Below are 17,540 nucleotides of genomic sequence, written 5' to 3'. Positions count from 1 at the left end.
CCCTTATACTCCTTCAGATCCAGGTTTCGCTCACAGGGCTAGAACAGAACTGTTACCAAATACATTTACCAATCTACGTTCATCCTATCGATTGTATTAGCATCATCAACACGTCTCATCAAAATAATTCGAGAGACTTTCATCACAATTTTCTGTGAACAATTCTACTTTAGCTTTCCTGAATGAACCCCAAATTTCTTGAAGTGGCTCCTTATTTTTGGCTCTGATTATTAATCTCTGTTAACATGGAAATTGATCTTTTCCACCCGCTCTATCTCTCATCAATGTGTGCAGTTCAGGTAAATTCCCCATCAGCCTCCTCTGTTCTGATCAAATCCAGGAGAACAGGAAGCATTGGGGTTATGACGCGGCCATGACAAGCCCAATACTCACCTTTCCTGTTGGACCCATTCCATGAGAAATTTAGACCACAACTTGGGGCCTCTAGTTGTGGCCGAACATTTATGTTGCCACCTTAGACATTCTTTGGGATTCCCCCGCCCAGGTTGGAATCCTGCTGAATGTGCTTTCTTCGCTGGCGATTTTAAATAACTACCTGTTGGTTGCAATATCGCTCAAGCTTCACAAAACCCTTTTCAATAAAGCAACATTTTCTCAGGTCTGAGAATTTATTGCCATGCAGGAAACTCGAGTTCTGAACCAAAACCGTAACACACTGAAAACGTCAGCTCTGTTTACCTTTCCACAGTTGCTGCTCGACCCGTTGGCTTTCTGCAGTATTCGCTGTGTTTGTTCTGCACAAATGCTGCCTTCCATTAAAGAACTTTAATCCCTGTCCTCTGGTAACTGACCCGAGTCAGTGGCAAGAGGTTCTTCTGATCATTAACCTGCCCATTCACACCACGTCTTCTCCCATCATTGCCAACAGCCCCTGAAAATCTCCACTTAACCTTCTTTCCTCCAAAGCGAACAATCCCAAACTTGGGAATGTCTCCACAAAATGGAAATTCCTCATCCCTGGACATGATGCAAGTGTTACAATGGGGAAGAGGTTTTGGGAAAATATTGTCAGTTAGCAGGTGGAAAAATGTTCAGGAAGTAAAACACAAATCCCAGTCTCCAGCTTTGTGAATCTTTCGAAACTCTGGGAAGTGGAATTAGAGGAGAATGAAGGATGAACTGACGGACTGAGCAGAGACAGTCCAGACACTGTCCCCTTGTTTAAGAGGCCGGGAGATTGACTGATATTCTCGGGACATGAACTGATCTGAGACATTGAAAGAATTCTCTGCACATCAGGAATTCAAACCCCTTCTCGGCTCGGGGCCAATGAGAAAATTCGGGAAGAGGCAAAACACTGAAAGGCTTAGAGGGTGATGGCCCCGGTGCAGGGGAGCTCGTTCCTCTTGACATGGATATCCCTGCAGATGGTGGGATCAGACTGTCCCCATGTCTTCACAATGAATGGCCCAGGCTTTATGAGACAAAAGTAAAACTACAGGGGACAATGATAATTCTGGGCACGGGAGGCTCAGTTATGAATTGATTAATATCCTCTTCTAAGAGACTGTGCAAGCTGCGTGTTTGCTTGTCTCTGCATCGCCATTAATTAGCCCGTTCGGACGTTATCTGCAAAGTTGGTGGTTCCAGACCCCCCTGGGACGGGTTTGTTGTTCTCGCTTGGCTGCGACGGTGCGCGTTTTTAATGGTGTCAGGAACATGTTTCCCAAAAGGAAATCTTCTCCACTGAGGAAGTACAAACAGGTTTCTGAATTGATTGAATGTCTAACGTAAAGGACTACGGATTCTGAGAATCCGAGACAGAAAGAGAAACTGCTGGAGAAACTCAGCAGGTTTGGCTGTCGTTGGATGAGAAAAAAAGAGTTCTGAAATGTCGTCTCAGATTCTCTTTCCACAGATGCTGCCTGACCTGCTGAGTTGCTCCTGCAATTTCTGGTTTTGTTTTTAACTGAACGTCCATTTTAACTTTCGGGATGAAACACTCAGACTCGCCATTTGCAGATATTTAACCCTTTCGAAACCTGTGAAGTGATTGGATTCAAACAAACTCTAGAATGATTCATACTTTCTCAGCTCCACAGGCAGAGAGACCTGGGAAATGAAGCTGTCAGTGTGGTTCTGTTTTGGTGGACCGAGTGGTGAATGCGATGGGCATGAAATCCATTGCGGTTCCCCCACGCAGGTGTGAACCCTTCCGAGTACAGTTGAGAAACGTCGTCAAAAAGAAAGAGAGATTGCTCCACGGTTTTCTTAAGATGCAAATCAGTGGAGGGGTTGAAATATTTCAATCACTTTGGGACTGGTCGGGAATCTGCAACCCACTGCCTGTCAGGGTAGAACAAGCAGATAACCACAGAGCTGCTTTTAAGGCTCTGAGCCAAGAGTTTGGAAATGAGACTAGAACAATGAGGGGCGTGAAGTCGTGATCGAAGTTAAGCAGGCACCTGAGGATTAATGTGTTTTATTTGCCAGTGAAAGACACTGCTTCACAAAGTTGGGACTATGGAAGGGAAGCAGTGACGGTGATTAGCTTTGGCTGTTCCTCTTGTGCATATTCCCATTGCTGCGCGTGTCCGTTAAAAAGTTCCATTAAGGAACTTCAACCTCTTTCCTCTGGAAACTGATCCTAGTCAGCGGCAATAGGTTCTTCTAATCATTAATCTGCCCATTCCCACCACGTCTTCTCCCATCATTGACAACAGCCCCTGGAAATCTCCAGTTAACCTTCTTTGATCCAAAGAGAACATTCCCAAACTTGGGAAATGTCTCCACATAATGTAAATTCCTCATCCCTGGACATGATGCATGTGTTACAATGGGAAGAGGTTTTGGCAAAATATTGTCAGTGAGCAGATGGAAAAATGTTCAGGAAGTAAAGCAGAAATCCCAGTCTCCAGCTTTGTGAATCTTTCGAAACTCTTTGGGAAGTGGAATTAGAGGAGAATGAAGGATGAACTGAATGACTGAGCAGAGACAGTCCAGACACCGTCCCCTTGTTTAAGAGGCTGATTGACTCTGATATTCTCGGGACATGAACTGACCTGAGACATTGAAAAAGTTCTCTGCACATCAGGAATTCAAATGCCTTCTCGGCTCGGGGCCAATGAGAAAATTCGGGAAGAGGCAAAACACTGAAAGGCTTGGAGGGTGATGGCCCCGGTGTCGGAGAGCTCGTTCCTCGTGACATGGATGTGCCTGCAGATGGTGGGATCAGGCTGTCCCCATGTCTCCATAATGAATGTCCAAGGCTTTATGATGGAAAAGTAAAACTGATAGAAGATAATGGTAATTTTGGGCGGGGCGGGTTGAATTATGAATTGATTAGTAGGTTCATCAAAGACACTGTGCAAGCGCTCCTGGGACCTGTCTCTGTGGCACAATTGGTCAGCGCGCTCAGCTGTGAGCTAAACGGTTGGTGGTTCGAAACCACCCAGGGATGGAGTGTTTCTTGTTCTCGCTTCGACCGCTTTCTTGGCTGTGAAAGTGCACGTTTTTAATGGTTTCAGGAAAATGTTTCACAAACGGAAATCTATTCCACTGAGGCAGCACAAAGGGGTTTCTGAATTGATTGAATTTCTAACGTAAAGGACTGCGGATGCTGAGAATCCGAGACAGAAAGAGGAACTGCTGGAGAAACTCAGCAGGTTTGGCTGTACCTGGATGAGACAAAAAAAGAGTTCTGAAATGTTGTCTCTGATTTTCCTTCCACAGATGCTGCCTGACCTGATGAATTGCTCCTGCAATTTCTGTTTTTGTTTTTAACTGAACGTCCATTTCATCTTTCGGGATGAAACACGCAGACTCGCCATTTGCAGATATTTAACCCTTTCGAAACCTGTGAAGTGATTGGATTCAAACAAACTCTGCAATGATTCACTCTTTCTCAGCTCCACAGGCAGAGGCACCTGGGAAATGAAGCTGTCTGTCTGGTTCTTTATTCGTGGGCCGAGTGGTCAATGCGATGGACATGAAATCCATTGCGGTTTCCCCACGCAGGTGTGAACCCTGCCGACTACAGTTGAGAAATGTCGTCAAAAAGAAAAGGGAGATTGCTCCACGGTTTTTTTTTAAAGATGCAAATCAGTGGAGGGGTTGAAGTATTTCAATCACATTGGGACTGGTCGGGAATCTGTAGCCCACTGCCTGTCAGGGTGGAACACGCAGATACCCACAGAGCTGCTATTGAGGCGATGAGCCAAGAGTTTGGAAATGAGACTAGAACAGTGTGGGGCGTGAAGTCATGATCGAAATTAAGCAGGCACCTGAGGACAAAGGTATTTTATTTGCCAGTGAAAGATAGGGCTTCACAAAGTTGGGACTATGGAAGGGAAGCAGTGACGGTGATTATCTTTGGCTGTTCCTCTTGTGAATGTTCCCATTGCTGCGCATGTCCGTGTTAACGTCAGAACTCTGCAGCATGGCGGCGCCAGATCCGCACACTGCCAGGGGCGCAATGGATGACGCATCTGACTCCACCTACCTGTTTGAAATGCAGCTCACAGCTTCTTCACACACCCCAATTAATCTTTCTCATTGTCCTGAAGCCGGCATATGGTTTGAATTCCTGATCTGCAGGAACGAGACTCTTTTCACTGTCTCGCGTCAGTAAATGTCCCTGAGAACATCAGAGTCAAGTCACAGCGCTGTCAGGGGAGAGGAAGCTGAAATAGCCCCACACGCTGCTCACGGGCACATTTCACTTTCCCCAACTCACCGCCCCAACCACTGCGGCTCTTGGGAGTGGAAAGGCAACAAACACCAAAACCCAGTCTCAGCTTTGTAAATCTTCAGGAAATAAGAAAACTGTTCATCCCTTCCGATCTTCCATCCTTGGCTGACAGCGTTGATTTTAAATGGCTGTCCAGTCAGTGCCGATTCGTTTTGGCTGAAAACAATCTTCCTTATCTCATCCCAGCATTTCTTGCCACAGAGAACTGTGCAGCAGAGTTCATGTATATATTTCCTTGTATGGTATTTTGTAAATTACATTCGTTTGCTGGTTGTTTGCATCGGGTATTTCAGGTTCATTAGCCGCTGTTTAAGTGTGTTGGTAGGTTTGTGGGCTACCATGATGCTGAGAGGGTTGCGTTGTCTGGACATCATTTCCCAGATGTCTTTAATGTAAAGTAATGTGCTCGGGTTTCTGTAGACGTTGTGTCTACCTGTGTCAGTTTGTTGATGTGAAATCGGCACACTGGGTTTATTGGGTAAGCAAAAGTGTGGACTGCAGAGGCTGGAAACCAGAGTTTAGATCAGAGTGGTGCTGGAAAAGCACAGCGGGTCAGACAGCTACCGAGGAGCAGGAAAATCGACGTTTTGGGCAAAATCCCTTCATCGGGAATAGAGGCAGGACGCTTCCAGGGGTGGCGAGATAAATTGGGGGGTGCTGGGACGAAGGCAGCAAAGAGTACAATAGGTGAATGGGGGTGGGGATGGAGGTGACAGGTCAGAGAGGAGGGTAGAGCGGATCGGTGGGAAGGGAGATTGGCAGGTAGGACAGGTCCTGAGGACAGCGCTCAGTTGGAAGGTTGGAACTGAGGTAAGGTGGGGGGGAGGGGAAATAAGGAAACTGGTGCAGTCCACATTGATGTCCAGGGGTTGAATGTATCCGAGGCAGACGGTGGGGCGTTCTTCCTCCAGGCATCGGGTGGGAAGGGAGCGGCGATGGAGGAGGCCCAGGTCCTGCATGTCCCCGGCAGAGTGGGAGGGAAGGTTGAAATGTTGGGCCACAGGGCGACGGGTTTGATTATTGCTGGTGTCCTGGAGATTTTCCCTCAAACGCTGTGACTTGACTCTGCGAGGAGGCTCCAGTCTCCCCAATGTAGAGGAGACCGCATCGGGAGCAATGGATACAAGAAACAACTTTGGTGGAAGCCTTCGAACGACCGTGACCCGGGTTCGATTTCTGGGCAGGGAATCAATTTTCAGTAGAGCTGTCAAAATTCACCAATATCTCCCTGGTGGTCTAGTGGTTAGGATTCCGCGCTTTTACCGCTGCGGCCCGGGTTCAATTCCCGGTCAGGGAAGCCATTTGTCGTGTGTTGTTTTGGCTGCCCATTCTCCTTAAATGCGCTGTACAGTCACTTATTGGTCTTCATAGTCACTGGGTGCTGCAGTGTGTCGTGGTTCGTTGAAATAGTGCCCTCGTTCAGATTTGTTTGTCGGTGTAGGGATGATTACTTCTGCAGCTAAGTACTTGGTTCACGTGTGCTGTTTTCCTATAGAGGCTGTTTTGTATTTATCATCGATTGTTCGGTCTACTGTGACATCGAGAAATGGAACTTTGTTGTTGTTCTCCTCTTTTGGGAATTTTATGCCAGTAAGGAGATTGTTGATGGTGTTGTAGGTTTCCTCTAATTTGTTTCATTTTTTGATGACAGAAGTGTTTCATGGGTATTTCGTTGATTTGTTTGCAGGGCTTGTTATTGAATATAAAGTGGGTGGTAAGGCACAGTTCCACGAGGTTGACAGTGCGATCTTTGCTGATGAAGTTGGTGCTGTGTTTTTTTCTTTCGTTCTTCGAGTAGTATCTTCAGTTTTCTTTGGTCACGTTGATGTTAGTTGATGTGAACAGGGCTGTTATGTCAAAGAACAACATTATTCCATCCTCTTCCACCTTTGGTGTTCGGGAATTCTTGGATGGAGTAAATGGAGTGGCATGAATCTTCGACTTGGTGTTTTAGTCCTCAGTGGAGGCCTTTGACTCGTCTGTATATTGGTGTTCCAAGTGGTGAGACTATGGCCTGAGGGGGGCTCCTGGTTTGAAAAAGAGGAGAACAACAATAAACTGCCATTCTTAGATGTCACAGTAGAGCGAAGAGTCAATGGGGAACTTCAAACTAGCATCTACAGAAAAACAACACACACAAACCAAATACTTAACCACAGAAGCAATCATCCCAACACCCACAAACGAAGCTGCATCAGGACATTATTTCAACGAGCCACTACACACTGCAGCACAGAGAAACTACAGAGAACAAGAGAAATACGTATATCGTGTATTTAAGGAGAACGCGTCCCCAATAAACCCATTCCGCCGATTTCTCAATGATGCTTCCAAGCTTGCTCTCAAAAATTCGGTTTTAACCTCCATTCTTTCCTGTTTGTTTTTTGTGGGATTTGAAAGCTTTCCCAATCCTCTGACTGAGTATTGGAGTTGGGAAGTTATGTTGTGGCTGTACAGGACATTGGTGAGACCACTTTTAGAATATTGTGTACAATTCTGGTCTCCCTCCTATCAGAAGGATATTGTGAAATTTGAAAGGGTTCTGAAGCACCAATGGGTCCACAGAAGGTCTTCAGTGATTCCTCTGCCCTGCTGACGGACCAGTCTGTCCACACTGGGGAAGGCTGTTCTCCGGCCCCAAGTGTGAGATGGCCTTCAGCAGGTCTTCCCACCTGCTGAGTCACCAGTGGGGCCACACTGAGAGGCCGTTCTTGTGCCCCGAGTGCAGGAGGGGCATTGCTCTTTCTTCCGACGTACTGGCCCATTGGTGTGTCCACATGATGGAGAGGTCCTAATTGCAGGAAGCCTTTAGCAATTCCTCTGCCCTGCTGAGGCACCAGTCCATCCACACCGGGGAGAAACCGTTCTCCTGCCCCGAATGTGGGAAGGTCTTTACCTGATCCTCCACACTGCTGAATCACCAGCTGGACCACACGGGGATGTTTGGGGGGGGGGGGACAGTGCCGGAGGGGGGGGGAGGCCATTCTACTGCCCTCAGTGCGGGAAGGCCTTCAGCAATTCCTCCGCCCGACTGAAGCACCAATGTGCCCACACCTGGGAGATGCCCTCCAGCTGGACCGAGTGTGGGAAGAGGTTCATGTTTTCCTACAACTTGCGGAAGCACCAGCGGGGGCACCAGCGCTCCCAGCAATCAGATCCTACCAGTGATGCTGCCTTCGGTCACCTCCCAGGACTGAACCTCCTGCCAGTTCTGACAGTGGGTGCAGTGGGAGAGTAGGTGGGATGTTTTAGTCTTCTGCTGGACTGCAATTGCCTCCCCCACACCCCACAACTACAACCTCATAGTGGCTCAAGGTTAGCACTGCTGCCTCATGGCACCAGGAACCCAGGAATAATTCCACCCTTGGGGCTCTGTGTGCAATTTATGGAGGGTAGGAAAATGGATCTGAGTGGGTTTGTCTTCGGAAGATCAGTGCAGATGTGTTCGGCTGAAGGACCTGTTTCCACATTGTGGGAGTTCTATGATCCTATGAGCTTTGCCTTCAGTGGACACTGCTGCTCATTGAGCCCGGGACTGCACATTGCCAATGAAATGATCCAGAGAAACCTAAGACCACAAGACCATCGGAGAAGAGGTTAGGCCATTCGGCCTACTCTGCCATTCGTTAGTAACAAAAGTATTGGATGAGATTAGCTACACTGCTGAAACAGGCCATTCGTCCGAACAAGTCCACACCGACCCTCCGAAGTGTAACCCATCCAGACCCATTTCCCTCTGACTAATGTACCTAACTCTATGGGCAATTCAGCATGGCCCATCCACATGACCTGCACATCTTTGGTTTATGGAAGAAAACAGGATCACCCAGAGAAAACTCACTCAGACATTGGGAGAAAGTGCAAATTCCTCACAGCCAGCCACCCAAGGCTGAAATCAAACCTGGGTCCCTGGCGCTGTGAGGCTGCAGTGGTAACCACTGAGCCACTACATTTTGCAACCCGAAGTTGGCAAGTTGGAGGTTGGGAGAATACAGCAAGCCAGGCAGCACCAGGATGTGGAGTAGTCAGCGTTTTGGGTATTAACCCTTCTTCATGACTGAAACGTTGACTTCTCCATGAGAAACAATTTACGGGAATGTTGCTGGGGGTTGGAGGGTTTGAGCTACAGGGAGAGGCTGAATAGCGTGGGGCAGTTTTCACTGGAGCATCGGAGGCAGAGAAGTGACCTAATAGCGGTTATACAATCATGAGGGGCATGGAAAGAGTAAGAGACAATGTCCTTTCCTTGGGGTGGGGGAGTCCAGAACTAGAGGGCACAGGTTTAGGGTGAGAGGCGAAATATATTAAAGGGACAACTTCTTCAATCAGAGGGTGGTATATATATGAAATGAGCTGCCAGAGTATATCGGTCAGGTGCTGTCAAATGGGACTAGATTAATTTAGGATATCAGGTCAACATGGACAAGTTGGACTGAAGGGTCTGTTTCCATGCTGTACGTGTCTCTGACTACTGGTCCTGATGTAAGTTTAAAATAGAGTCCAAGTAACTTTGAATAGTTCAATCTTGTTGATCTCACCTCCTGAAAAGTTTCAGATGAATCCCTCTGAGCGATACTGTTTAAACATGCTGAGTTGGACAAAGATCCCATCAAGTTCAACACAAACCCAGAGTTGAAGAAGTCAGAAGTCAGAGGGGACCAAGGGGACCAAAACTGATCACAATATTCCAGGTGCAGCCTCATCAACAACATAACTTGCAACATCTATACTCAGTTCCCTAACTGATGAAGGCCAGTGTGCTGAAACCTTTCTCCATTGCCTTGTGCACCGATGTAATCAGAGATATAGGACCTACTTTAAACTGATCCACGATCCAGCTGCTGGGAGCACAGAAGTAGAGAATTGCTGTGTGAGTGTGCTGGGTAGATAACCCAGAGGACGATGGGTAAAAACCATTTGACTCTATTGCTCAATGTCTCTGTAAGCTGCTTTCATATACAAAGGTTCTCTGTTCTGCATCTTGCCTTTGCATCTGCTTCCCAAAGCTTCTTCAATGGAGGCGTGGCCGCTGGAGACCAGGAGTTCAACAACCCCCCGGCGCTGGAGGAAGGTCCACGCTCCAAGAAGAGATGGGGGGGCGGGGGGGGGGGTGGTAAGGCTGGAAGCTGGATTTGCTCAATGCTTGTATTTTTAACTCATTTAAATGGTACCTACTGTATGGGGCTATGGTTTACATTAAAACCGAAGGATCATATCAGAGTGTTTATATTTAGCAGTGGTAGTTGGTAAAATGCACTTTCTGGGGGAGCACTTTCTATGATGCTGCATTTCTTGCCTTCTGCCCTTCCCCCATTTCTTATCTCCCATCTTGATTTTATTGTTTTTTTGGTCAAACTTAATTTCAGATTAATCAGACTTGCTATTCACTGTGTGCTATTAATTTGTTTGTTCGAATATTTCAAGTCAAAATTAATGCTGTAATTTAATTTCTGATGTCAGAGTTTGACATTGAATGTGCAGGTGTGAATACCAGTAAGTTGTGAAAATAAATCAAGAACTTGTGGTTTTTAACAAAAAGAGCAGTTCACTGATATTCATGGTATCGTCTCATTTGGGAGTGATGATTCAAATGTGACCAACAAACCATTTCATGCAGTCATCCAATTGAATAAAAACTTTCTTTAATAAAAGAAAATAATTCTGGTAGGCTAAGACTTATGCAATCTATTTATAAGATTATGTCCATTGCTCGCAATATGGTCTCATCCACATTGGGGAAAGTGGATGCCAACTAACCAAATATTTCAGGGAACAACTCTTGGAGTCTAAATCTAACCGACACACCGCCCTGTGGCTGAACACTTTAACTCGCCCTCCCATTCCACCAAGGACATGCAAGTCCTGGGCCTCCTCCACTGCCAAACTCTTGCTACCCGACACTTGTAGGAAAAACACCTCAACTTCTGCTTTAGGACCCTCCAACTACATGGTATCAATGCAGATTTCATCAGTTTCCTTATTTCCTCTCCCCCACCTTGTCCCAGATCCAACCTTCCAATTCGACACCAACCTCTTGACCTGTCATACCTGTCCACCTTGCTTCTCACCTATTTACTTCACCCTCATCTCTGACCTATCACCATCAATCCCTACCTCCATCTACACATTGCACTCCCAGCTGCCTACCTCCAGCCTCACTTCCTTCCCATTTATCTCTCAGCCCCCTTGGGCCACCCTTTATTCCTGATGAAGAGCTTATGCTCTAAACCAAGACTGTGATGAAGCAACATCAACAAATAGGAAATAGCTCCCAAGTCAGATTTCATTCCCTCTTCTGTTTCCCAGTTCTTTCAGAAATAAGGAATGTCTTTTTCTTCCACTAGAAAGTGGTCTTCCCCTTTGCGCTGTCTGAAGTGTTATCCCTCACCACTCCTTCAGACACCTTTTAAGAATCCTTTCAACCTGTTTTTCTAACAATTGTGGAGGTGACCAAAAGCAAACATTTCACTCCTCCTCAATGCCCCATTTCTCCTCCTATGAGCCATTTTGTCATGTTGTCTATGTTACAAGCAGCCGAGTGCACTTGGTTTCTGAATTGAAATTTGGCCATTGAAGTGAACAGGATTAATATTTATCGATGGCTAGCTGTGTTTGCACTAACTGTAATTATCCACCGATACGATGTCTTTTGTTCCATCAAAATTGGAAACAATGATCTGTGTTTATATTGCAGTTGGATGTAGAAAATCATCCCAGCGATCTTCACGTTATTATAGTTTACTGAGGCCATAACAGCATTACGTGGCAGTATGATGTGACTGAAACCAGGATGGCAATCTCTAGGTTATGTTGTAAAAATATCAGTATAATGTTATTCACACTGCGCGGTCACCAACTGAATGATCGGGCTATGTTTAGATCCCGTGATGAACAGTTTGTGTTTTACTTCTCACATTGCGGGGAGCTGAGCATTTACCCAAACAATGGGCACACCACCTCCCCGACACAGTGTTCACAAATCAAACTAACAGCAAAGATTCACGTGAGATCGAAAGTTTCCGCAAAGAAAATTTGACACAACCGATATCCGGAGTGAACGTACTCCTTTCTTCATTTGAGATATAAGACGTTGACTGTAGTGAGCCTGGTGCGATTTGAACACACAACCTTCTAATCTGGAGTCAGACGCGCTACCGTTGCGCCAGAAGCTCATTGACGTCAGCGGGCCTCTATTAATGCTTAAGGGAAGTGATTGCACTACAATGATTTTACGTTCATGTCTGTTCTGTTTCTCCCCCTTCTCTTTCTGTCTCTCGAAACAATTTCCAACTCTCTCTCAATAAAAATCTGAAAGAACTGCGGATGCTGTATATCAGAAACAAAAAACAGGAGTTGCCGGTGACCCTTCCACAGAACAGATGGTGATTGGGAAAATGTCGCTTTATATTTGGGGACGGAAGGCGGAGATCAGGACGGAGCCCAAAGAGAAGGAAGAACTGTTGGACAGAAAAAGGAGTTGATGACGGTCTGCGTGGGAGGGTTAATGGAGACTGTTCGTGGCTAAGTATTGTCGAATGACAGACTATGTGATAACAAGGCTTGGTGTGTGTGGAAGGGGCGAGGATACTATAGAGTTCAGCCCTAGAATTATTGAATTCGATATTGGGACCGGAGGGATGTATGGTCCCCAAGTGTAATATTCGGTGCTCTTTGTTCTGCTGGTGCTGAGCTTCGCTGGAACACTACAGCAAACCTGAGACAGAGATGTTGGCCAGGGAACAGGATGGGGTGTGGAATTGCCAGGCAACTGGAAGCTCAGGGTCTTTTTTCGGGCAGAACGTAGATGTTCTGTGTAGCAGTCACCCAGTTTATGCTTCGTTTTCCCCAATGTAGATGAGCCCATATTATGAGCAGCAAATGCAGTAGACTGGGTTGTGGGTAGTGCAGGTAAAGTGCCACTTCACCTGGAAGGTAAGTTTGGGCCCTTGGATAGTGAGGAGGGAATAGGTAAATGGGCTGGTGTCACACATTCGGCAGTTGCAGGGGAAAGTGCAACTCAACCTGCAACTCTACTTTGAGAAAATCCTGGACTTGAACTCCCAAGTCTCTTTGCACTTCGGATTTAGCATTTTCTCCCCATAACCCTTCTGCTCCAACAGTGACTATCTGGTGTCAGGGTAGCACCAGTGATTTCCTGACAAATGGATTGTATTTGGGGATACCAAGGAATGTCAGGATCTGCGAGTATCTCAGGAGCAATCGTTATTCCTGGAGGAGGCAGAGAGGAATGTGGTGGGGTCCTGTAAACTCCAGAACTTTGATAACTTCATGAGTCAGCAATAACTCTTTCTGGACCAAGAAACGAAAGGGCCAATGAGAAACTACTATAAGGGAGTTAATAAATAACATACATTAACCATCGCTGGGAAGGAGGAGGCAAAACAATGAGCTGTTCCTTTGGACAGATGAGATAATGGTGTTTAATAACTGTGTGACAGAAGCACAATTAATTCTGCCTGTAGAAGGAACGCCTTGGCGTAAAGGGGTTAATTGCAGGACAGGCTGTTTCAAACAGGTGGAAAACCCTCAAGGATAAGAAGGTAAGCTACAGACCTGAGGTCTCCAGTAGGGTGGGGAGGTGGTGGTTAGAATCTAAAGAAACATTACACCAGAAATCTGAAAGTGAGGGAACTCCACCAGAATTCAACTCCAGAATGATTTAGCAGCAGTACTTGGAAGAACAACACTGCATCAAACCACCATAAAGTTCCAGAGATGGGCACTGTTTTTGGAAACAATGTTAAATTCTGCCAACACTTGGGTGATAGCCAAGATGGAGGGGGTGTGGGGGCGGGGGGAGAGAGAGGCTGAACTTGCTTACTTGAGGAGTTTTATATTTTGGTTGCTGCCTACAATAAAGTGTAAATCATTGTTTCAACAGTTGGTTGTCTGTGCAGTTTCTGAGTCAGTATTCAAATTAAGGCGATTCACCCACAACCAGAGCGAGAGGCTCGGATTAATAATGACTCCTTTGCATTCAGCAGGATGGCACGTCAATACTGTTACAGCGAATGCTGAATCCCCTCCCCTCTCTGAGATCTCAAACCGAAGCATCAAAAGAGGAACGCATTGCCCTATAATCTATAAAATTAGTGTGAAAAGTGGTGTCATCTTCTCTCGTCTTAAAAACAAAAATAAATCCCTGACACTTTAAAATCAACAACAAACAATTTACGTATCCAACTTGAGTGGTGAACAACTGAACTAATCTATTAACAAACCGAATAAATCCCTTCGAACTACTGACAATTCTAACATGAAACAGGATTCTTGTCATATGCTGTTCCATTAAATAAAAGACCCACTGATACAACAAGAAATCGAATTTTGTCTCTCAGATTGCAGCCAGGTTACATGTCTTCCAGAATATTATATGCATCCTTCTATTGAATCTTTTCTCAGGAATGCCTCCTCCAATTCCTGCTCTTCTGTTTTTTTTTTGTAAATGATGCTGTCTCATTCACAGATGACTGTCAGAGCTGATGTCTCTCTCTCTAGTGCTGAGGACTCTTCGCTCTAGCAATGGGGAGTTAGCACTGGGGCTCTGTCCAGCTGTCCCCTTCTTTTATACTCTTGATGCTATATTGAGTTTTTACAATAGGATTGGTCCTCTGTTGTCAGGTTTAGATTTAATAGATTTTGGTAGCCAAAGGACCTGATTTAAATTAATTGTCTAAATTGAAAAGTCATTATCTCGGCCTGCTAGCTGTACGAACTTTCTTGATTTTTTCCCCAACAGGGGTTGTAAAAGGCAGAGGGTCTGATCCCTTTGGGCTCAGGGACTTCACTAATGGCCAACAGATATTGGCAAAGGCAACAAAGGGTTGAGATATTTTTTTCTAAAACGCTTCTACCGCAAAACCGTCTGTAAGGTCACCCCTCAGCCTCTGAGCCTCCAGGGAAAATAGCACCAATCTATTTCAGCCTCTTGCAGCAGCTCAAACCCATCAACCCTGGCAGTATCTTTGTAAGTTTTTTCAGAACCCTTTCACGTTTCACAACTTGTTACGAACAGGTCGACTAATTCAGAGGAGCCTCTCAATTACAGCTGTAAATGGAGAAAGTGTGTTTAATAATGAGTCATGAATAAAGGCTGCATTAATCTTTTACTGTGAAGTTTTACTCCTACATCTCAAAACAGAGCATACAAACCTGGTCAGAAGCAGCCTATGGGATTTAAGACACTATTGGCTATTTTCCAATGAGGACTGACTTTGAACAGAAACCATAGATATTTTAAATGAATGGGATACCATTCGTTTTAAGGTCAGGTAAACTTAAGAGGCACTGCATTGGCTTAGAAATGAGAGATCCTTGACACACACACAGCTGAAATTATCACTGCGCCATTATTAACAAATTAGAATTAAGGCTGGGATGTTTTCCCCCTGGAGCAGAGGAGGATGACAGGCGAAGTTTATAAAACCGAGAGGGTTGTAGATAGGGTTAAGGATTGTTGTCTCTTCCCAAGTATGGGGGAATTTCACGACTGGGGACACATTTGTCTGGTGAGTGGGGGCACATTTGTACGGGGAGAGTGGAGAGATTGTAAAATTTTTGCCCCACATATTTTTTCAGAGTGTGGTTTGTGTATGGAATGAGCTGCCAGTGGAAGTGGTTGAGGAAGGTACATTCAGAACATTTAAAATACATTTGGTCAAATATATGGAGAGGAAAGACTTAGAAGGATAGTGGCCAAGTGCAAGGAAATGGGGTTACTGTTGATGGATATTTTGGTCGGCATGGACCAGTTTGGGCCGATGGGCCTGTCTCCATGCTGTAGCACTGACTCGTGTCTCTTTGTCGCTCCAACAGTTTTGAGTTTTCAGATGAGCATCTCACTTAATCACACTGAATAAAATCTGATCTCAATAGTCAACTCTGATGTGGAAGTGCTGGTGTTGGATTGAGCTGGACAAGGGCAGAAGTCAATTGGCACCAGGTTAGAGTCCAACAGGTTTATTTGAACTCACGAGATTTCAGAGCACTGCTCCTTTGTCGGTGAAGTGATGAAGCAGCAGCATTGAAGAAGGAGCAATGCTCCTAAAGCTTGTAATTTCAAATAAACCTGTTGGTCTGTAAGCTGGTGTTGTGTGACTTCTGATGTCTTCATCTGTGGGTTTGTGTTGAACGTAATGGGATATTTTGTCCAACACGGCATTTTTAAACAGTATCACTTGGAGGGATTCATTTGAAACCTTTCAAGAGGTGAGTTCAACAAGACTGAAATTTTCAAAGTTACTTGGACTCCATTTTAAAATTTACATCAGGACCGGTAGACATAGAGATATACTGCACGGAAACAGACCCTTTGGTCCAACTCATCGATGCTGACAAGACATCCTAAATTAATTTGGTCCCATGTGTCAGTATTTGGTCCATTATCTTTCTAAACCCTTCCTGTTCATGTTGGAAACCAGATGCCTTCTAAGTGGTATAATTGAACCAGCCTCCACTTTCTCTGGAAACTCATTCCATACACGCACTACCCTCTGCGTGAAAACATTGCCCCTTACGTCCGGTTTAAATCTCTCACCCAGCCAAATAACCTCTCCCTGCAGCTCAAACTCTCCAACCCCCGGCAACATCCTGGTAAATTGTTTCTCATACAGAAGTCAATGTTTTGGGAAGAACCCTTCTTCAGTCCTGAAGGAGGGTTAATACCCGAAACGCTAACTTCACCTCTTAATGCTACCTGGCTTGCTGCATTCTCCCAGCCTCCTGCTTGCCGACTTTGGATTCCAGCAACCTCAATTTTTTTTGTTTCTAACAAATGGCTACAGAATCCCTACACAATGTAAACAGGCCCTTTGGCCCAACAAGGCAACACCAACCCTCCGCAGAGTTACCCACCCAGACCCATTCTCTTAACCCTATTACTTTACATTTAGTTGGAGAAAGTGAGGACTGCAGATGTTGGAGTTCAGAGTCGAGTGTGTGGTGCTGGAAAAGCACAGCAGATCAGGCAGCATCCGAAGACCAGGAGAATCAACGTTTCAGGCATCATTCCTGATGAAGGACTTCTGCCCAAAACATCGATTCTCCTGCGCCTCAGATGCTGCCTGACCTGCTATGATTTTCCAGCACCACACTCTTGACGAGTCTACATTTACCCCTGACTACTGCACCACACTTACACATCCCTGAACACTATGGATAATTGAGCTAGGCTAACTCACCCTAACTTGTGCATCTTTGTATTGTGGGAGCAAAACCGGAACAACCGGAGCAAATCCATGCAGACAAGGGAGAATCAAACAGTAGAATCAAACCCGGGTCCATGGCTCTATGAGGCAGCTGTGAGCCTCTATGAGCCACCACGTCGCCCCAAACCACTTTAGGATTGCACTTGGGGGTGCAAGGCGGTGTGCAGTCCAGAAAACGTTTTTAAAAGCCCACCAACTTTCCCACTGCACCCATTGTCAGAGTGGGGCACAAGGTTTCGTCCACAGTAGCGTCACTGGCAGTATCTGATTGTTGGGAGCACTGGTGCCCCCGCTGGTGTCTTCGCAAGTTGCTGGAAAATGTGAACCTCTTGCCGCACTCAGGGCAGCTGAATGGCCTCTCCCCTGTGTGGACCCACCGGTAGGTCAGCAAGTTTGAGGAATTGCTGAAGCCCTTCCTGCACTCAGGGCAGTAGAACGGCTACACTCCCGTGTGGACCCACTGGTGGGTCAGTAGGTTGGAGGAGCAGTTAAAGCGTTTCTCGCTCTCTGGGCAGGAGAATGGCTTCTCCCCGGTGTGAACCTGCTCGTGCCTCAGCTGGTGGGAGGAATTGCTGAAAGCCTTCCCGCACTCGGGACAGCTG

General features: G+C 46.0%; 1 non-coding gene across 1 annotated transcript; it reads left to right on the top strand.

The window, feature by feature from the left end:
* Window positions 1-5,936: 5,936 nt before the first annotated feature.
* On the top strand, window positions 5,937-6,008 carry trnak-uuu (transfer RNA lysine (anticodon UUU)). Its single transcript has one exon. It is a non-coding gene; the product is annotated as a tRNA-Lys (tRNA).
* Window positions 6,009-17,540: the final 11,532 nt, after the last annotated feature.

Source organism: Chiloscyllium punctatum, chromosome 36, assembly GCF_047496795.1.
Source record: "Chiloscyllium punctatum isolate Juve2018m chromosome 36, sChiPun1.3, whole genome shotgun sequence".
Classification (NCBI taxonomy): Eukaryota; Metazoa; Chordata; class Chondrichthyes; order Orectolobiformes; family Hemiscylliidae; genus Chiloscyllium; species Chiloscyllium punctatum.
This window is presented reverse-complemented; position numbering and strand designations above follow the sequence as displayed.